At 39.0% G+C, this 20060-nt stretch overlaps 1 protein-coding gene across 1 annotated transcript in view; it reads right to left on the bottom strand.

The window, feature by feature from the left end:
* TMC3 (transmembrane channel like 3) overlaps positions 1 to 20060 on the bottom strand; it is a 197783-nt gene that overhangs the window by 60512 nt on the left and 117211 nt on the right. Inside the window, exons 6-7 of the mRNA XM_085588326.1 lie at positions 11132 to 11207; positions 814 to 10454 (exon numbers count right to left, since the gene is read on the bottom strand). The gene's annotated coding sequence lies outside the window, so the exon portion shown is untranslated. The remainder of the gene's footprint in view (positions 1 to 813; positions 10455 to 11131; positions 11208 to 20060) is intronic.

Genomic DNA, 20060 nt, shown 5'->3' with positions numbered 1-20060 from the left:
TTTATTCTTTTTATAAATATCATATTTTATATGAGGTTTATAAATATACTTGGCAAAGAAGTTCCATCCAAATGTTAGCAATTTCATATCTTTCATTAAAAGGATATTGACCCAGTTGATTTGTAATTAATTGCAGGCTTTTTTCCCATTAGCTTATCGATTGAGGAGCCTGTAGTGCATTCCTGACTGCATTATAAATTACAGCTGTTCTTCCAGGGTATATTTGGTTGCAGTTAATTCCAATTGTCTACATTTTTCACATTGTAAGAGTTACCTGCTCTACATCTTGCCAAAATATACCCCTTACAGTAGAGAACTACAGGTCCTTTGTTTTTGTAGATCCGATTCTATTAGTAATAAATCCAATTTTCTGCTTGTTCAGATTTAAGAATGCAACAGTGACAACCAAAAATGCATTCATTCTCATGCTCTCAAAAAAGGCCTCAGCCAAAGCTCATGAAATCTTCTGGAAGTTTTCCATTGATTTCAGAGAGCTTTGAATCAATCTGATTCAAACCCAACTGAGTAGGTTGTTGCAAAAGTAGGCTCGAAGACCATACTTTAAAAAAAACCCCACACCTTCAAATCATTATTTAAAAAAAAATCCTTTACTGGAAGCTCAATAAACCTAACAACAGTATAAAAATTAAAACATTAGATAAAATAAAATAAAAACATCTAGGAAAGGGGTAAATTCCAATTGTGTTCAAAAAGATGGAGGCATTAGAAAACAGTATTAATATAAGTTCGTTTCTCAGTAAAGGCATTTCTCTTAGTAAAAATAAACAAAACTTGTGCTTAAGTAGCACTTACCTGAATTCATGGTAGTGGAGTTCAGTAACATGCATTACATCTCATGTAATCCACAACCTGGACCATCTTTAGTGCTTATACAAAAGAGAAACCAGACAAAAAAAGAGAACCAGTAAGAAATTAAATAGAACTAAAAGTAATTTAGTGTAGATTATGTCTAGATTGTGGCAGGAGATAACAGTATCACACTCTAAATTTTGTCTGAGGATCAAGCCAAGAACAGCTCTCACTGCAAAAAGTAGATCCATTTCTTTTTCTGTTCCAGAAGGTGCAGTTCTGCATGTTGGTTGTAGGCACAGATGTGTGTCCTGAGCAGCCCCTCTGTCAAGCTCATTCTCAGCAGCCCATAATTCCAAAATGATGCCCAAAATGCATCTTCTTGGCACTACAAACTCAACATCCTGAAAATGAAAGGAATTCTAAAGTACCTGAATTAGTGACATGTTCAAGTAATTACCAAGAGGAAACATCTCTGAAACACTGGAATTATGATCCATTCTGGCAAACACTGAAGCACTGCATTTCCACCAAAAACGGGAAGGCTTCTGAGGCCAGTCATATTTTAGAGGTCCATCTTCTCTCGCTTGATCTTCACAGCAGGATTTCTACTAAAACCCCAACTATAGGGGAGAAACTGATGTCTTACTTTTATAGAAAGGTTTTCCAACAAATGAGAATTAAACGTGAGAGGATAAACACATTCCAGCTGAAAAAAGCTTGCCACAGAGAGGGCTTCTGTGCCAGCACAGGCTAAACCAGTTCCTAAACCAGAATCAGTTCAACACCAGAGAGCTGTTTTACATTTCTTTCAGAGTCTTTGCCAACAGAGCAGTATCAATTTAAAGGCTCAGCTGCTTTTTTTCCTGGGCAGCACAGCTACAGGAACACTGCTCAGCCTGAGAACTGCTGCATGTGCAAGGACAGGGACCCCCATGTGCAAATTCCTTTTGAACTGACAAAGTTGCCCTTGCACCATGAGCACAGTTAGGACCATTCTCTGCTCACTCCTGCCAAGCAAACACATGCAGCACAACCAGAAAAATTGCATCTGCTCACACAAATCTGCCTGACAGGGATCAAACTCCCCATCAAACCTGGTTTGACACAGTCCTGCCAGCAAACATCTGTAGCAGAGACATGGCCTGAAAGTCACTGCTTTAAAGGGAAAGGCCACCAGCTGAGCCTTGCTTTCTCTTTGATCTTTCTTATATCAAAGCAATCCAAAGGGCCTCAGCTGAAGGGGTTGTTGCTGTACTGAAAAGGCAAAACCAGAAACACAAGAGGAGGTGAGAGATGAAGTACACACACGCAGAGCAACCCAAGCCCCACACAAATAAAGGGGCTTTTGGCAGTATTAACTTTATTTGTGGGTGCCTGTCACTGGCTATCTAAAGACCAGCCATGCTGATTTTATAAGACCCAAAATGTCTGAATGCATCTGGCCAGGGATTTCATGTCCATATGTGCAACCAAATCATTAATTAAATAACTTACTTTTTCTTCTGCCACTCATGAAATTTCTTTCAGAATGGTATCAGTTAAAATATTTGCACAGATGGCAGCTTCTAACAGCAAAGACTGAATACCACATACTGCAGACACACAATGTAAAACTTCCATGACAATGCATTATTTCGATCTATGCACCTAATTGTTTCAAGCCCTTGAAAAATGTTAACTCTTTAAACCATAATTTATGAATGGTCTCAGAGTAATCTGTGGCTGCAGCCAGCACAAAGTCATTGATCAGGCTGGATCCATTCACCCTGTTTGGGCAGAGGCTAACAAGCTGTGTGATGGGCTGCTGTGCAGGTTCTCTGTTCCCAAGTGGAAATTCCCCCTGCTCATGTCTGCTCCTTTTCCAATGCACCAGCTGACATCAGACAAATATATGCTGAGACATGTTCTCACACAGCCTGAAGCAACCTGAAATAAGGATTCTGCATATCTGTGAACGTACACTCATTATCACACACCAGATTCTGTTTACCTAGAGACCCTTGTCCCTTTCTCCAAGGCAAGCCAGCCCCTACAAGGAATGGTGACCTTGACACACATTAATTTGACAGAGCTACCATGCCTGCTGTTATTCCCTGGAGGAAACAGATAGTACTGACCAGAGTTCCTCAGGGGATGGGCTGTGTCTTGTAGTGTCCTTGGAAAGCAAAACATTACACCACCAAAACAGTGAAAAAAGGGTGTTTTGGAAAATCAATGACCAGACCTATTGGGTGTTTTCCATTCTACAACATGAAGAAGGATGAGACAAACCCCAACTATCTCCTGAGAGGGGTAGAAACTCATTTTCCTTTAAAGCAAATACTTAGAAAAATAGAAATCCCCAAAGGAGTTCTCTTGTACACATTTATTAGCAAAACTAATCTTGGCTTCTTAACTCCCTGATTATGCTTTCGAGGAATAAGGAAGAGGGTTTTAGTTTTCTTGGCAGTCGCACTGAAAACTGCCAAGATGAAGAACAAGAAAGGTCATTTCAATATCTGAGCACATGGCAGAAGCAGACTACCAAAAAGTAAGACAGGCATGATCTAAAATGAAATGTGCTGGACAGAATTCATTCCCCCCAGCAAGCTAAAAAAGAAGGCTGGTCCATATCCAATTCACAGTCTTTTTCTTCTGTTACACCCCATGTTGCCTTCCATCCTTGCTCCTCAGCAGTCTCGTGCTGTCCCTGCCCCTGCTCTTGGCCATTCCCATTTAGCCATGCCTGCCTCTGAACACAGATACACACACTGACATCACCCACAAACACCTCTCAGAAAACAGAGCTGAAGGTCTCCTCTGCACTGCCAGTCACTCACCTTCCTCTGATCTATTGCCTCATGTTTGCCTCCAAAACCACTTTCTTCAAAGTGACTTTGTGATGTGGACTCTTCATTACAGAAACTAAACCAGACTTATAGAGTCCTACACACCTGAGCTTTGATAATTACTAGAGGCTAACTTAACTCATGTTTGAGAGTGAATCTTTAGATAGCTTATAACTGGTTTTTGTAATGAACTTTTTTATTTACAGCATCCCTACTAAAATCCCTGATGTTACACTCCTGTGCACAAACAGAAAATATTTTTTTTCATTCACTGTTTTGGCACAGACAAGCTGACTACCAGTTAGCAGCATTAAACCAGGCTTCTCAGCTGTGTAACAGGTATTAAGATGAAATCACAGTTGCATGGGTTTTAGTTTACAAATATCCTTCTCTGGGTGAGGGGAAGGACGAATTAGGCTTAGTCTCAACTGACATCAATTGCAAGGATTGCAAACATAGTATGTTAGGTCAAATATACAATTACTCACTAGAAAGTGCTTTTTGTGTGCTTGAAAAATCAGTTTAATGGACTGTCTCAGTGGCAATGGCCTTATTTGTGCATGCAGAGCATGACAAAGGATACAGGAAAACTGCCTGGTTTTGATGAAAGAGAGCCTCAAAAAAGGCTGGAGGTGCAGACAGTTTACAGATGGATTACAGCAACATAGCTTGTGCTGGTCAATCACAAAAGCATAAACTATATTAATTCACTTTAATTTAGTAACTGCACGATCCATCGTAAAATATTTATCAGCTGGTTTTCCCTCATCCACAAGAACAAATATTTAAGCAGATTGCATTGGTTTAACTGAATGCATTTTATGCAATATTTTAGTGAAATTCATGCTTCCAGACAAGATGCTTCTGTTTGTAACTGTGACCCAAAGACAGCATAATTCAGCATTCCCATATAAAGCTAATTAATTGTCTTTCATTCTAATTTGTCATGTTATCAGAGACAGACAAATAAAACCACAGGGTGGAAAGAAAGAAAACACAAAGGAGGGGGAAAAAAGGAAACCTCTTCCAGAGAACAAAGCACAATTTATGTTTTGTTTTTATTAATCAAATGTGATTAAGCTATGTCCAGCAGAGCTGGAAAGTCAATATACAGCACTCCTATCACCAGTGATACATGCCTCATTTCTCCAAAGGATGATTAAATGGGTGTAAAAATCCACTGGGACATTTCCAGTGTGACATTTCTGCCATGACTTTATCCAAAACATAGACTATCAGCTCTCAGGAAACATGCCACTTCCTAACTCAAAGGCTTCAGAAAGACTCAGTGGCAGTTCAGATAGAGCAGGAATTTCAGAGGTAGTTTGATCATGTACCTTGCTCGGTGGGGTTTTTGTTCCCTAGGATGGATCACAAGAAAACAGTGTCGAAGTTGCACAGGCTGTAAATGAAGCAGCAGGTTTGCAAACACAGACTGCACCTCCCTGCACTGCTGACCAAGGAAATTTTCAGTGAGAGGAAAATGCAAGTGGCTGAATCGAGTCAGATCCTTCTCACTGCAGAGGAGGGGGGAAATAGTATTGCCAAGGCCAAGCTGAAGCAGGGGGATTTCAGCTCATTATACTTGTATAATAATATTCTTAAATAATTCCCAGAGAAGTGAAAATCAAGGAAAATTATGACAGGCAAAGCCTGGCTGCTGGTCAGAAATCCAAGAGCCAGTTTAACCACATCTGACCTATCTGGCATGTTTTTTGTGGCAACTGGTATCAATAAGTCACCTTCATGTCAAGAGTGTGTATTTTTTTCAGGAGCGGTCAGGATCTGAGTTTTTGAATCAGATGATGTTTCCGTTAATGAAACATATAGTCCATAAGATGATGAATTAACGTGACTAATATCAACAAGCTTGAGAGCCTATGTGTCAAAGACAAACCAATCATTCCTTCCTTTGCTCTTTAATGTATTTATGGTCTTGTGCAGAGGAGGAAAACAGTCAGTAAAGGAGAAAGCTATAAATAGTAATGGGCAAGAAACTATGGAAATTTATTTTTTACCATGGTGAAATAAGAGTTGAAGCAATTAATACTGGAATTAGCCCATATGTTTAAAAAAAAACCAAAAATAAAAACAAAAAACAACAAACAAAGCAGGGAGAAATGTAAAAAAGAAAAGGCTTCTCAATCCCCACTTTATCATGAACAAGCTGACCTTTGGGGTAAAAAGCCTGAGTCTCTTGGAATGGGACAAGCCTGGATTTCTATCAAAGCACTGGCAGTGGTGTTTTTTGTGGGAAGCCATTGGGATTAAAAAAAACAAAGCAAAATTATATTCTCATTTCTTAATGTCAGGCCTTTGCAGAGTTCCTGTAAGAACACAGAACATGGTTGGTTCTGTAGCAGCAGCCCATTGGTGGTGCAAGGCTCTTTTCACAATCCCTGCCTCATGACTTTATACATCCCTAAAAAAAATTAGCCAGCACAAGAATTTGGAAGCCTAGAGGACAAAACACCCAGCAAAACATTCAGACAGTTTAGTCAGGAAGAGTTCAGGACATTTGAGTTAGAAGCATGTTGACAGAGTTGTGTCTGCAGCTGGAAACCTTACCCAAAACTCAGCACCGGAGTGCTTAGTGCACTACCCAGGGCTAAAAAGTCATAATGGCATCCGCCTCCAGAGCAGAATTTTTCCACAAAGAGATCAGAATATATTCCCCCAAAAGAGGCTCTGATCTGAGCCCTGACAGGAATCTCTCCACTACTCGAGGACAATTTGTAGTTGGCAGGACAATGCCTTTACAAGAAGCTGTTAAAATAGATGCTGCTGTACTGGGTTTTGCTACAAAAGCAAGTGAACTTGATCACCAATTTAAAAGTGTATTCACAATTGCTATTTGATATTTACAGAGAACCTTTAACCAATTCAAAACAAATTAATCCTGCACAAAGAACAAAGAGCTCCTATATCAGCTTCACAGAGGCATATGACATGTTCTCATCATGCACATGAACAAACAGGAAAGAACGGATTTATTGTGAACTGGGGTTTTTGCTATAAATTAAAAGGCTGTTCCCTTTTATATGTCATGTGTATTTAATTTCACTCCATAGGGTAATCCACTGAGAATTCAGAGAGTGCCAAGATCTACTTTCCCCATTCCTTCTATTTCCTTAGGCAAATATCTAGAATTAGAGACAGAGAAAAGATGAAAAAAAAAAGAAAGGCCAAGGGAAATACAGAGGCCCAAGAAAGAAAGTAAGACTAGTCTAAACAAGGATTTTTCCTGGTCTGTGCAAGCAGCACTGATTATTTATAACAGGCAAAGGCATCTGTCTTTGATTATGATTTCATGTATACTGAGGATGGCGGTGAGCTTAGTGTGTGCCAGAGAAGACTGTCATCCTGCAGTTGGAAATTCTAGTGAGAAAAATGAATCTCTCTCTCTCAGGGAGAGCCTTCCACCTTTGACTAACTGAAGGACAAACGGAAAGAGCTCTTGTGCCAGGAAAAACAAAACTGCAAGCTATTACAGAATGTAAGGAAATCAGATTCAATTTGCAAGCAAAGATAGAGTCAGAGCACACAAATTTTACGGAAATATCCTTTGAAGTGTAACTGTTCAAAGGTATTTCAACCAATTTAAATTTAAAACTGAAGAATCCATATGATGGAAAAGATCAGCTTTCCTTGCCACAAACCTTTATTTGGTAGGCTACCAACAGCCTTTGGTTTTGTGTTATTTGAGAAGCATATGCACAGTGGCCTTAGGGAATAAAAGCAGCCCAAAAAGACACCAGGTAACTACAGCACGAGGATACCCAGAAGACACTCATAAATCTGAGTGAGGCACTCTCCCACCTCTCAACTCAGGACAAGGTGCTCCAGTCTAACAGTCTATTAAACTGGCATGGAAAACACTAAACCTGCTGGACCTGTGACTATGGTCCCTTCCAATGAAAACAGAAACAGCTGGACCTCTCCAGCCCAGCCAATCCACAAGAGGAGGGATAACAGCAGCCAAAGCACCTCGCAAGCAGAGGCTTTCCTCAGACAGGGAAATGGGGGCTGCTTCAGTGCTGTCCCTCTTGAAAGGGTGGAAATTACAGCACTGCAGTGACAGCTGTAAAAAACCAAGACATGTGGCACTTTGCAGCCTGAGCAAGTGCTCTGAGCATTTGTTTCATTTTCTAGGTTTGAGAGAAGCAGCTTCCAATTAGTCATTCTTGTCCTTCAGGACACCCCATCCCTACCTGAGATCAAATGAGCAAAATGCCAAAGACTTCAGAGCTTCCTTCTTCCCACTGCCAGGTACATCAGCAATGAGCATGGCTTGTTCCTCTCTCCTCATTTAGAACTAGATCTTAGGCCTCAGTTACAATCAGAAACTCTTTCTTGCCTTTTAAAAAAGCCACCAGGCACCCTAACTGTGCTACCAATAGTGCCAAAAAGGACATCTGCTGATTTGATGGACAAGCTACGGTTAAGAGTCATCTGAAATCTGTACAGCTTGTCAAGAGGAAGGAGCTGACAGCATTTTGTTGACACATTTCCTCAAAGTAATGTGCAGTCTTAGAGATTTGATTTTGAAATACTCTGCATTTGAAAGCTGCCAAGTGATAAGATGTCATTTGCACTGAAGCTCCATCTTATCAGTGTCTCATCAGCTTGAACAAACTAGAAGGAAGGAGTCTAGATAATTTTTAATTATGGTGGCAGGGTAATTATGGAAGTTTAGCCACTGGAGGAGAATGCTTTCAAAGAAAAGCTGTTTTATTGATTGATTGGTTACATCTGGTAATATATATAAAAACTATAAAATCACATTAAATTATTTTTCTTTTAGTAGCTAGTCTTTTAATGCTTCTCACTTAACACACTCCATTAAAAAACAGAACATAAATCCCAAATAAAATAACAGAACTCCAGTCAGTAATCACCATTGGATTTCTTCAAATAATAGAGCTTCAAGCCTGAGCCTAGACTGTAGATGTAACTGGGACTTTTGCCATTTCAGTGCCACTGGAATGGGATCAGACTTGGGGTTGGTGAGTTACACTAATAATGAATGATAATTTCTATCAGGCAGCCTGGGCTAGCAGGAAAAGCTGTCACATTCTTTTATGTACCTGACATGGTGCTGAGAAATTGCTATCACTGAACAAGCTGACTGAGGGCAAGTGTGATAAAAGAAAATGTCAAACTGAATCCAAACTATTTTCTTATTCTCCCACTTCACCTCCCTCTTTTAGACCATGCTTAACTCTTGGATTTTGTTTTCAGACCACAGCATTTCCTAGTCCAACACCTCTGCCATTTCTTAAACCACTCCCATAATTTCTTTCAACTCTGAAAATGGAGGAGGAAACTGCTTAGAAGATTCACAAGGGACAGGATATAAATACTAAAGGCAGTATTTTTTAAATTTATTCATTTCTTTTCAGTGATTTTAGTGATGAATGCAACACACCCAGTAACCCAAATGTATCAGGAAAGGCTATTCAGCATTTTAAGATCGTCTGGTGCCTCTAAGTGCCCCAAATACAGCATTTTAAGAATAAGGCCACAAAATTCCTAAGGGCATTAAAGTATTTTAGAGAATGCCCAGTGGCAGTATGCATTGAGTTTGCTTTGCACATTTTCAAAATTTGACTTCATATTACCTTCTTTATTGATTCCTGTGTGAAAGGGGAAATCAAGTGAAGCAGCTGTTTCCTTCTTCAGGACAAAGTCTTGGCAGGAGGAATACAGCATTCATTTTTTTGGAAAGCCTTAGCTGAAGGGTTTTTATCCTTTGGCTATATAAAAAGATAATTTCTCAGAGGGCACAGATGAAATTTCAAAACCAGCAGCCTGGGCTTCTCAGACACTGAACGCCTTCAGATACCCCAGGCATTCAGTCTCTCTTACAGCCTCACCTTTGCAAAGCCAGGTACAAATGGAGCTTCCAGATCTAAAACCTGCAGCTGAACAACTTAAGAGGTTAAATGTCAGTGTCTAGAGACAGCAAAAGGCTTAACAGTAGTGGAGTACCTTATTCAATGCCTAAGTACAGTGATAAAGCTACCAAAAAAAACCAAAAACAACCCACCACAAAGAAAAAACAAACTAACCAGCATTATCAGGTGCTGTCCCATTTAACAAGGAGCAGAAAGAGCAGGCAGGGAAAATTTCTCACACTTGTACACTTACCTTGCTAATTCCTTAATTTTTTTTGTTCCTTTGTAATCTCTGATACTCAGAAGTATTTTAGGTTTAATAGTGTGGCGAGGCAAATACCACAAAAATTTGGGAGTTACAAGCTGATATTTGGAAGGATGGGTTAAATGCCCAAACCTTTCAGTCAGGTCTGAGAATCAGCCCTGGCCTGGGTCTCTAGAGAAAATGTATTTGTGGTCTCTGTGGACAGAGATGTGTTTCAGAGTACCACACCACATGCAAATAGCTGCAGTCCTGGGAAAACAAGAGTTCCAAGAATTAACTACCAGGAACATTCTGGGTCAGGATGGCAGCAAGAGCAAAGGAAACATGTTGAGAGGTGTAGGGGGCATCCCCAGCCACAGGCTGAGAGCTGCTGCTGCCCAGGTGCACAAAGAGAGACTTGTTTAGTATAGACTCCACCACTCCACTTTCTGCTTGCCCACAACTGCACATCCTTCAGTGATGTGTCCAGGGATTTGCTACCTGAGGTGTGTGCCAAAGCAGCAGCTGGGCCCCAGAGAGCTGAAGTTCACTCCATGCCCAGCCAGCTGTTGGGGCTGGGCTGTGACAGGAATTGCAGCCTCTGCTCTCCTCCCACCACTGCCCCAGGCTGCACCTGCACCAGCACGGGTGACCACAGGGAAGCTTGGTGACCTGGAATAAAAAAAAATAAATAAATAAAATAGAAAAAGCCAACTTCAGAGACCATGCCATGACCCCTCATTTGCTCTCTGTGTCACCTGGAGGTTTCCTGGGATGGGTGTGGCATCAGAAAAGAGTCTGACACTCATCCCATGCACTTCTTGTGACACGTGATCCCATGATAAGAAGTGATAAGTGATACGTGATCCCACTTCTTATGATACGTGATTTCTCTCTCTGGAATTGCTCAAGTGAAATCTCTCACTTAAATGCTTACCTATGTTTTTAAATGCAAACTCATGGAGATACTCCATGGGCAAATAGGAAATAATTGTGAATTCTGATTCAAAACTAATATTCATTGTTACTCATAAAAACTTACAAAAAATACCAGATATTTTATATGTTTAAATGAACAGGAATCTCATCAGACACAACTAGAATTAACTCATTGCTCTGAAGTGCTGCTTTTGATCACTGTAGCTTTAAGGATTGTGTTTGCATTTCTGCTCAACTGAGCACTTAAGAAAAACTGGAAAAAAAATGTTGCTTGCTATGCCACTCTCACTAGAATGGGATCTACTGTGATAAAATTTCCATTATGTTCAAAGTCGTCAGCAATCAGTCAGTGGGACAGAAGAATTGGGAGCTTCACTTTTAAACAACATATCTAGGTTATTTCCTTTTACCTTTAATGCAGACTTGGTGCAAGAGAGGCAATAAAGGAAGGGTGGTTTCAGCATCACATACAAACCTGGCTTGGATCTGCAGAAATACAAAATAAACATCTGGTTAATCAATTTTAAACTAAATAACCCTATGTCTTTTAAAAGTTAATAACAGCATAAAATATCATTCAAGTTTGATTGTACTGTAACATTGAAAATTGGGTGAATTTTTCTAGAATTGGGTGAATATTTGTTCATGATGCATAAAAGCCCTGCACATCACAGCCAGCTCCGGAAATGGTGACACAGCTACACCAGCATTTTGCCTCTGCCATAATGAGCTTTAATTATGTAATTATTTCACACTTCGAGTGATTTGCACATGTTGTTCGTGATCCTAGAAGCCATAAGTAGTAACATATGAGAAATTATAAAGCTCTGTCCTCAAAGCTAGATGTCTGTAAGTAGCAGGAACAACAGAAAATCCTTAGAAATCTTGTTAGAGCTGAAACATCACTTTCCTGCAAGATCATAACAACTCGTACCCGGTTCAATCTTGCACTTTTTGGATATTCTCTTTTAACAGGATGCACCCCTGCTGAGGCCTGAGCTAGATTAGCTCTCCACACTCAGATAGACTGAACTGCTCAGATTTAAACTGGTGTTACTGAAAGCTGGAAGTGTATAGACAGCAGAACATAATTTGAGGTTTAACAGCGAATAGAAAACAAGGAGATGCTTTTCATTGCATTAGGCATATTAAAGACTAAAGATTTACTGCACACACACACTCCCTGGAAATGATCAGTTATTCTGCTTAGGTTAAAAAAACCTGCAATTGTCTTTGCAAAACAAATCATTAGATTTGCATACAATCATACTGTGTAGCCACATGAAAATAAATTATATTTTCTGCTCGCATTTCTATTGCAGATTTAATTGATGTAACAGTGCAGAAAACTGAGACAAAATTTTATTTCTTCTGCCTTTTAATTACCATCTGCTAACATAAGATTACATTTCTTAAAGTGACTGGGTCTACCTGCCAGCTGAATTTTTCGCCTGATTTCCTCAGGCTCTGGCAGCTGCCTTCATTATTGGTGAAAATGGCATGGCAAAGCTAGCATGAAAAATGAGGCTAAGCACCTGTCACTTCATTTTTCTGCAAAGAAACAAAGAAAACACATGAAGCTCTTTGCTTTGCACCATCTATACTCAGCAGCAATTTGCTGCAAATAGAATAAAGCATCAGTTTGTTCTTGCACAGAGGAGGAAGCATGACATATAAAAGCACCTCTAGCAACTTACATATTTATGATAATCAGAAAAGATAAATCTTTGAATAAACAGTGCAAGGAAATAAAACAGTGCAAGTGTGCTTCTATAAATAGAATCATTCCCTAAATACCGGCTATTGGGTGATAAGAGCTTTACTAGTGAACTTCACCTAACAAGCTGCAGTCAAGCCTCTGATTATTTCCCTGTACAGCACAAAGAGCCTCCTATTGTAGTGTGAATCAGCCAGGTACTAAGCACATCAGGCCCATGAGTAATCTCACTGCAATCACAAGTGTGTGGATGCTCCAATATTTTCTAGAATTGAGCCCTTGATCCCTATGAAAGATGGCTAAGAGCTGATGGGTTTCAAGCTGGTGCCTGCTGGAAAAGGCAGCCATTACATCAGAACCAGCTGTCTGAACATCCTTTGAAACCTGTCAGCTTTTATGAGTGGGAGAACTCACCTGAAAAGAACCCAAGAATGGAAACTATGGAGGAGGGCAAAGAAAAAGGCAAAAAAAGCACATTATACCAGCTTGTTTCTACTGAACTTTCTGCTTCATCATAAAATGAGTGTGGCTATGTCAGCTGCTCTTTTCCAAAAGCAAAATAACCAGATCAGGATGCCTTGAGCTGTGCTAAAACCCAAAACCAGGGCTGGATCCCTTATTTCCTTCAAGCTCTGAGAGAACGTTTTAGCCAATTTGTACCAGGTCTTATCTGCACCCTCTCCAAAGTACAGAGCTCTGCCTGAGAGGAAAAAGAATGAATCCATGAGATAATTCATTAAAACAAGTGCAAAACTAAGGAGTAGGGGCAGATTCTGCAATGACTGAGTCACAACCTGGTTTTTCCAATGTGTGGAATATCTAGAATTACCTGCCACCTTGAGAAAACTTTATCTCCACTAAAATACACCAACAGTGAGCTGTGATGGCTCTTAAGAAATACACTGCACAATCAAAAGGAAGATGTAACTATAGAATGTTCTGAAGTAACGGGAATTTTCTGGCCAAAAGTTACCTCTGTGGTCTAACAATACCAGGAACTAAATTGTGACAAAAGATGTTGCTGATTTTCCTTGAAGATAACTTTCTGCCAGGCAGGATGCAAAGAACAGCACTGCCTACTTTGCACAGTGACAATTAAATCTTGCAAATGATTAAAAAGTAAAATAAAATAAAATTAAATATATAGATTTCTGCAATTGTGCTTTCTAATGTGTTTTTCCCCCATGCATTATTTTTTGCTAAATTTTGAAGGCGTATCTGCAGATGATTTTGCTGAAGTGTGGCAGGAACTGTGAACAATCTTAATTTTACAAATGGTCCAGAAGCTCCCTAAAGTAATGGCCTCAAGCTACCAGATGCTGAAGTTTGTTTATACAAGGTCACCAAAAAACTGTGATGCAAATATAAGTTAACCTTTTTATAGAATTCTGAAAGCATTCTTTTCAATCAGAAAGACCCTCATTGCTCCCATTTTAAACTCTATTTCGGTCTCTTCTTTTTTCCCCCACCCTAGCAGAGGCATGTGAAACAAAGCTTTATATTATGGAGATACTTGTCTTTGCTCCATGAAGTTACTATAGTCATCCTCTAATCCAAATCATCCATGAGAAGCCAAATCACTTACTTTCAACAAAAATTTGAAGCTGTATCTAAAAGGTGTCCAAAATACTCACTCTGTGAGATTCAGTTTTTATACAAAACTGAAGTTGCCCTGTTTTCCTTTGGAAATGAATACGCACATGTTCAAAAATGGAATTTCTTTCCTTCTGCTTAGCCAAAAGAAAGATTTTTAGAAGGAAAAACCATGAAGAGATCTGAAATTTCAGTCATCCTGGAATGAATAGAAGAGTTTATGGGGTAAATATATACTTATTTTTATCCATATTTATGCAATGATGATTGATATTTTTTACATGACAATCTTTGATGAAATTCACTTGAGCATCTAGTGGGAAGTGTGAGGAGTCTTATTGGTTTAATTATTTTTAAAGACACTTCTAAATTTTGTGAGACTGTGACTGAAATATCACACCAATTTCCAAAGAAAACCTCTGCAGTACATTTAGCACCTACAGCAGTGAAGAGTTCAGATCAGGGTCAGATAATAGCAATGCTGTGTGGGCTTTTGTTATCTTCCCTTTTATTGCTATCTCTTATAATTTGTGTGTAAAAACACACATTCTCATGCTTGCAGCAAAAAGAAAAATTACTTGTGTTAACAAGTGCCAGGCTGCAGTAATCTCATCCAATGCAACAATAGATAGAGCCAGGCCATGTAGGGACCTTGACCATCACATTCCTCACAATAAAAGCAGGATTTGGGCGCTGCTTGGGGTGAGAAATTGGGAAATACAGATGTTGCAGGCAACAAAATCGGGAGTTCAGTAGGTGGCAGCCTTCCCCTGGAGTTGGTGTGGAACCAGGGCACCACTGCTGCTGGACCCACAGATGCTCCGGGAGGAGGTGGATGCTAAAGAGAGAATTTGACCACATGGGTCAAAGACCCCAAAGAATCTTTCCCGGATATCAGGGGCAATCCAGCCCTGTTCCAGCTGCCTTTATGGGGGTCACAGCCCAGCAGATTTCCTCCTGTCACTTCAGCAGGGTGGGGAATTGGGTGGTTTGTGCAGCCCAGTGCCACCAATGGCCACAAGGCTGAGTTACCTGGGGCACCTGCAGCTCGGGGTGCCCAAAGCAGGACAACAGCAGCACATTGCTCCCAGAGCCTGGCACCACTTCCAAAGCTCCAAGGCTCACTAGATTAAAGCTGTAATGAAAAGAAATATTTGCCACAGCTAATCCTCGTGACTAAATACATCTCTGGGTGGATTCTTTAACTTTTCCCTTTTGGCCTTACTCGTATTAGTTTTAATTATGAAAGGAAAATAAAATCAATAGGTATTTATATAAATATATAAAAATATATTTATATAAATATATATATTTATATTTATATAAATATATATTTATATAAATAAATAAATATGTATAGATATGTGTATATGTATATATATATATATAAATCCATATATATTTTTAAAAAACCCTACCCCAACCTCTGAAAGAAAACAGTCTACATCATTTCAAAGGTGTGGCAAATAAAAGACACGCTTTTCAGAAAGAAAAACATTTGAACTTGTGCCACCACATACCAAGACTGAAGTATGCAATTAGAAATGCACATGGATTTTTAAGGTTCTCCTACACATTAAATAAGTTATGCACCATGGGCTAAGTAACCACCTATAGGCTTCTGCCATTCTTTTAACCAACTTCAATATGGCAGCTTTTTATCTGTAGACTCACATTCAGAAACCCTCAGTCTTCATGTATAAAGCAATAAACTTAGTAAACAGCCTTTTAAGCCTTGATTCTTAAAGAAAAGTTAATAGAAGAAAACCAATATATATATATAATGTGTATTTAATTTGAAGGAAAATATTCACCTTTTCTTTGTTCTACCTTACTTGAAGGTAAACAGTATCTTTCTATGCATTAAGGATTTGATGTCAGAAGACGCCAAGTGTGGTTATCTATAAGACAAAGAAAAATCACCAGACTTCATCATCTTCAGGCAGATCATTTGAAAAACAAATAGTCATATTTCTGAAGCTATATAAGACAATTCCTATCATCTAGCTTGTCTACCACATACCACAAGCCAAATATCCTCTCTCAATTCTTTCTGGATGGGATCCACAATTTCAGACTGAGCTATGGTGGCTTCTTCAAAAGGATACTCAGACTTTATTGAGGGAAAAATATTCATCTTCCTATTTAGGAGAGTCTATTGGTACCCCTGACATCAAGATTAATTCCAGTCTTAACTACACCCCTCTATATGCCACATGCCACAGAGCCAAATCTCCAACCTCTTGTCCACATTTCCACCCTGTTCCTTTTGCTAGGCTTTAATTTTCCCCTGCTAAACCATTTCTTTTAAATGAATTCTACCCTAATGCTGGCTGGGGCTTACTGCAAAACTACAAGTTTCCAAAAATAGGAGATGCACTCTTCTCAATTACACAGAGCATTATTCCATACAACATTCTTAAACTCTCAGCAAAGAGATAGTCTGAGAAAAGGTGTTGGTTTTTTTTTTATATATATTTTGTCCTTTGACTAGATCTGTGGTTTAATAAAAGAAAGAGCTTAAGATACATTCAGTACCAAAAGTTACTGAAGGATTGATCCAACACACTATAGTAGCTGACAGAGCTCTTCCTTTCCCAATCCTAATTTCAACCACATTTGTAGCATTCCTTGACACTTTCTTGACTATGTTCATATTTTTGTAGAGACACAGCTGAGATTCTGGGCTAGCAATGCAAGGGAATGGAAAGCCAAAGTTTTGCTTTCCCCAGAGAATGGACAGAGCATTCTTTAAAGTCAACACTTATTATTTTGAGGGGTATTGGAAGGTTTCCTTGTCTGAATTCCAGAGTGAACATCACCACCTTCTCTAACCAAGCACCTGAATTGCAAAACTTGACCTAAAGCGTTTCACTGAGGCACGAGGAGAACGCCGACGAACATTCTGACAAATATCAGGTGCAGTCATTTTGGTTAGATAGGAAATGTTCTGATATATTTGAGGAATGTGCTGAAAATGCAGTGTGAATATCAAAAAGCTGAGTAGGTCTTTCAAGTCATTTGCTGTCCATATGCAACATCATTATCTAATATCAATCCAGTCTTTCCCAGAGAAATCAATATTAGACTGTGTGCTAAGTTCATATTTTATTAACTACTTCATAGAGCAGAAAGTGCATGTGCTCAGTTAAGCTCCCCCACTGACTGTCATTTAAAGGTAATGAAATCTTTTAGATCCAAAGCCTTTCTCAACATGCTACAATTTTACACCAACTATGACAAACTTACTGATAAAAAGGATAGAGGGAAGATGCAAGATAGCATCCTCTCAGATTACCTGGGCAATTTCAAACACCCTTTCTGTTTTCATAACATATATATGTGGAAAGGGGGCAGAAATCAGGATTTATTTTTACACTATACCAGTAATCTGCACTGCAGCCCTGTACTTATGTAAAAGATTAAACTGTTTGAGGCATCACAGTTACAAAATTTTGACAGACAAACAGCATTTAGCAGGCTGCTGTGTAAAAAATAATAATGTGTCAGGACTTATCTTAAGGGTTATTGGGACTTCTTAGCACAATGATGATAAACAGCAGGACTTTCTTATTAGCAAATAATATATTCATAATATTTAATAACTAGTTATATTGTGGTCCTATGACAAATTCATCACTGGTTATGAAACACCCCACAGTTGTCTGTTATTTCCAGCCAGCTCATTTATATTAAAGGAGCTTTAGGAAGAAAACAACTTCTGTGGTAATTCAATTTTATAGTATGCTATACTGCATATTAAGGTGTATATCGAAAATTTGCAGGAAGCTGTACACAGATGCTGGTGACTCTGCAAATCAGAGTGAGGTTACCTTCCAAACCCAGCTCTTTTCAGAAGTTCAGTGAAGGTCAATGAAGACCAATCAAATTCACTTGACAATTTTGGGGCAGGACTCTTCTTGTCTCCAACAAGAAGAACCATTTACTTTTTCTTGCTATCTTCCTTATGACATTTTCCTACTGTCATAGTTTCATCTTTTTGCCATGCATTTTTTCCAACTACCTCTGACCATGAACCATTTGATAATACATTGACATCTGCTTTTTATCTAAATATCAGTTATTCACTCAGTGTCATGGGACACCAGAAACCTCAGACTGCAGCCTACATGTAGTCAAATAGAGATGAGTGACCAGAAGAGCACTGGTTATTTATACTCTGTCCTTCCCAAACCTTTCCAACAGTCAGCTTTTGATGCTGTCCTCAAAGAGCAAAATCTATATTTGAAGTTTTTTCTGCTTTTAGGTTCTATATACCTTTGCCATTCTTCACTGCTTAGGGCTCTGTGCTTTCAATCTCTTTTTTTTTTTTCCCACAGCTTCTCTGCTTGTTTCAGAATGGCCCATCAATTTTATGCAATTGATGTAAATTTATTTATGGTCCTCAGTTCAAATCTGGTCTGCATGCAACTAAGGTAGTTCAGGAATGTGGGGGAAATGAATCAATTGGTATATTGTCTTTTTCTGCAGGGTAGTTCAAAGGCAGAATGTTCTTTCTGATTCTGCTACTCCTGTCTTCAGCTAAGAACTTAGTTCCACTACTTCACTGAACATCACAAGACTCAGATCTTACTGAGAAAATCACAAAGACTTTAACAAAGAAAACTAGGATAAAATCCCATGATGGGAAGGAAAATCTATTTTCCTTTTTCAGTGATGGATATTGCAGGTTGGGAGAAATGAGAAAATGTTCTGGGTGAATGGTATGTGAAATGATCTGAGAATGGCCACCCAACCCAAGATGCCTAATCATCTCCACAAACGCCTATATATTTATCACCTCCCCTCGCCCTCATTCTCTACCAGAAAATTTATATTTTATATCTATATTTTAATTATGATTCTTGCTCAGACCAGAATTAATTTTGTAAAAAATTATCTTTTAGCTTTCTTGATATTTTCCTTCCTTCACACAGTTTAATCATGTCTTGATTAAGCCCCTCAGTAGGAGTTCTATCATCAGCCAGATGCTATCAAAAGATTTTTACCTTTCCATCCTTATATTATTTCTTCCATAAGTAACAAATTTAGCAGCATGCTGCTCAATCCCAATAACACAAATACCTGTAATGCAAAATAACATTTAGCACCATGTTTCCTCACTGAAGCTTTACTATTCTGCTACTCTCACAGGAAGTTAAACCTTTTCCCTACACTTTTCAGGTCTCTTCTATCAGAACTGCTCTGTATTTATACTACTCCTGCTTTTAATTTACAGCTGTCTTCTCTCACTCAAGTCCAACCTTTGCCTTGCTTGCTATCTATATGCAAGTCACTTTTCACAGTTCTGTAAAGCATTATCTCATTATTCCGTCTCTCACTGTTGAGCATTTTCAGACCCTCTGTGTGAAAGATGAGATATAAAAATAAATTGAATTGGAATACATGATGCTAAGTCCTGAACTTATACAGACTACCCCCACAGTGCATATATAATTTGACAGCTACAGGCTATGCTTTCATGGTGTACATCAAAAGGATTAATGCAAGGGAATTAAAGTTCTAACCATCCTGGGTAGTCTGGCCTAGACATCAGACTCATGGCCATGGAACCCCAGGTTGCTATTAAACAATCTGTCAAAGAAGAACTGGGGTGATTCCAGCAATGGTTGCTGTGTGCCAGAGCCAAACGTCCAAGTTCATCTGGAAACATTCCTGTCTTCTGCTCCCGATGTCCAGCCTTCATTAATACAACACGAGAAAACACTTGGAAGCTCATAGATTTCTCTCAGACAAAACCAAACCAACAACAAAAACTCCACAACAAAAGAAGGATGATTTAGAGCACTTCTAAAGCTGTGTAGTATGGAGGTTTGGGTGTTGGCTTTGGTAAAACTGCACAAATATTTTCATTCTAAGGAGAAGCAGCAAAGATGAAAATACTGAAGATGCAGGTTGGCATAAGGAAAAGGAAAAGCTTCATCCAACTGTGTGTGTGTCTTAAAAAAATCCAGAGCATTTTTGTTTTCCATTGGTATTTCAACTCATAAAATAAGAAGGACAGTGAT

The sequence above is a fragment of the Lonchura striata genome, chromosome 10, assembly GCF_050655825.1.
Source record: "Lonchura striata isolate lonStrDom1 chromosome 10, ASM5065582v1, whole genome shotgun sequence".
NCBI lineage: Eukaryota > Metazoa > Chordata > Aves > Passeriformes > Estrildidae > Lonchura > Lonchura striata.
This window is presented reverse-complemented; position numbering and strand designations above follow the sequence as displayed.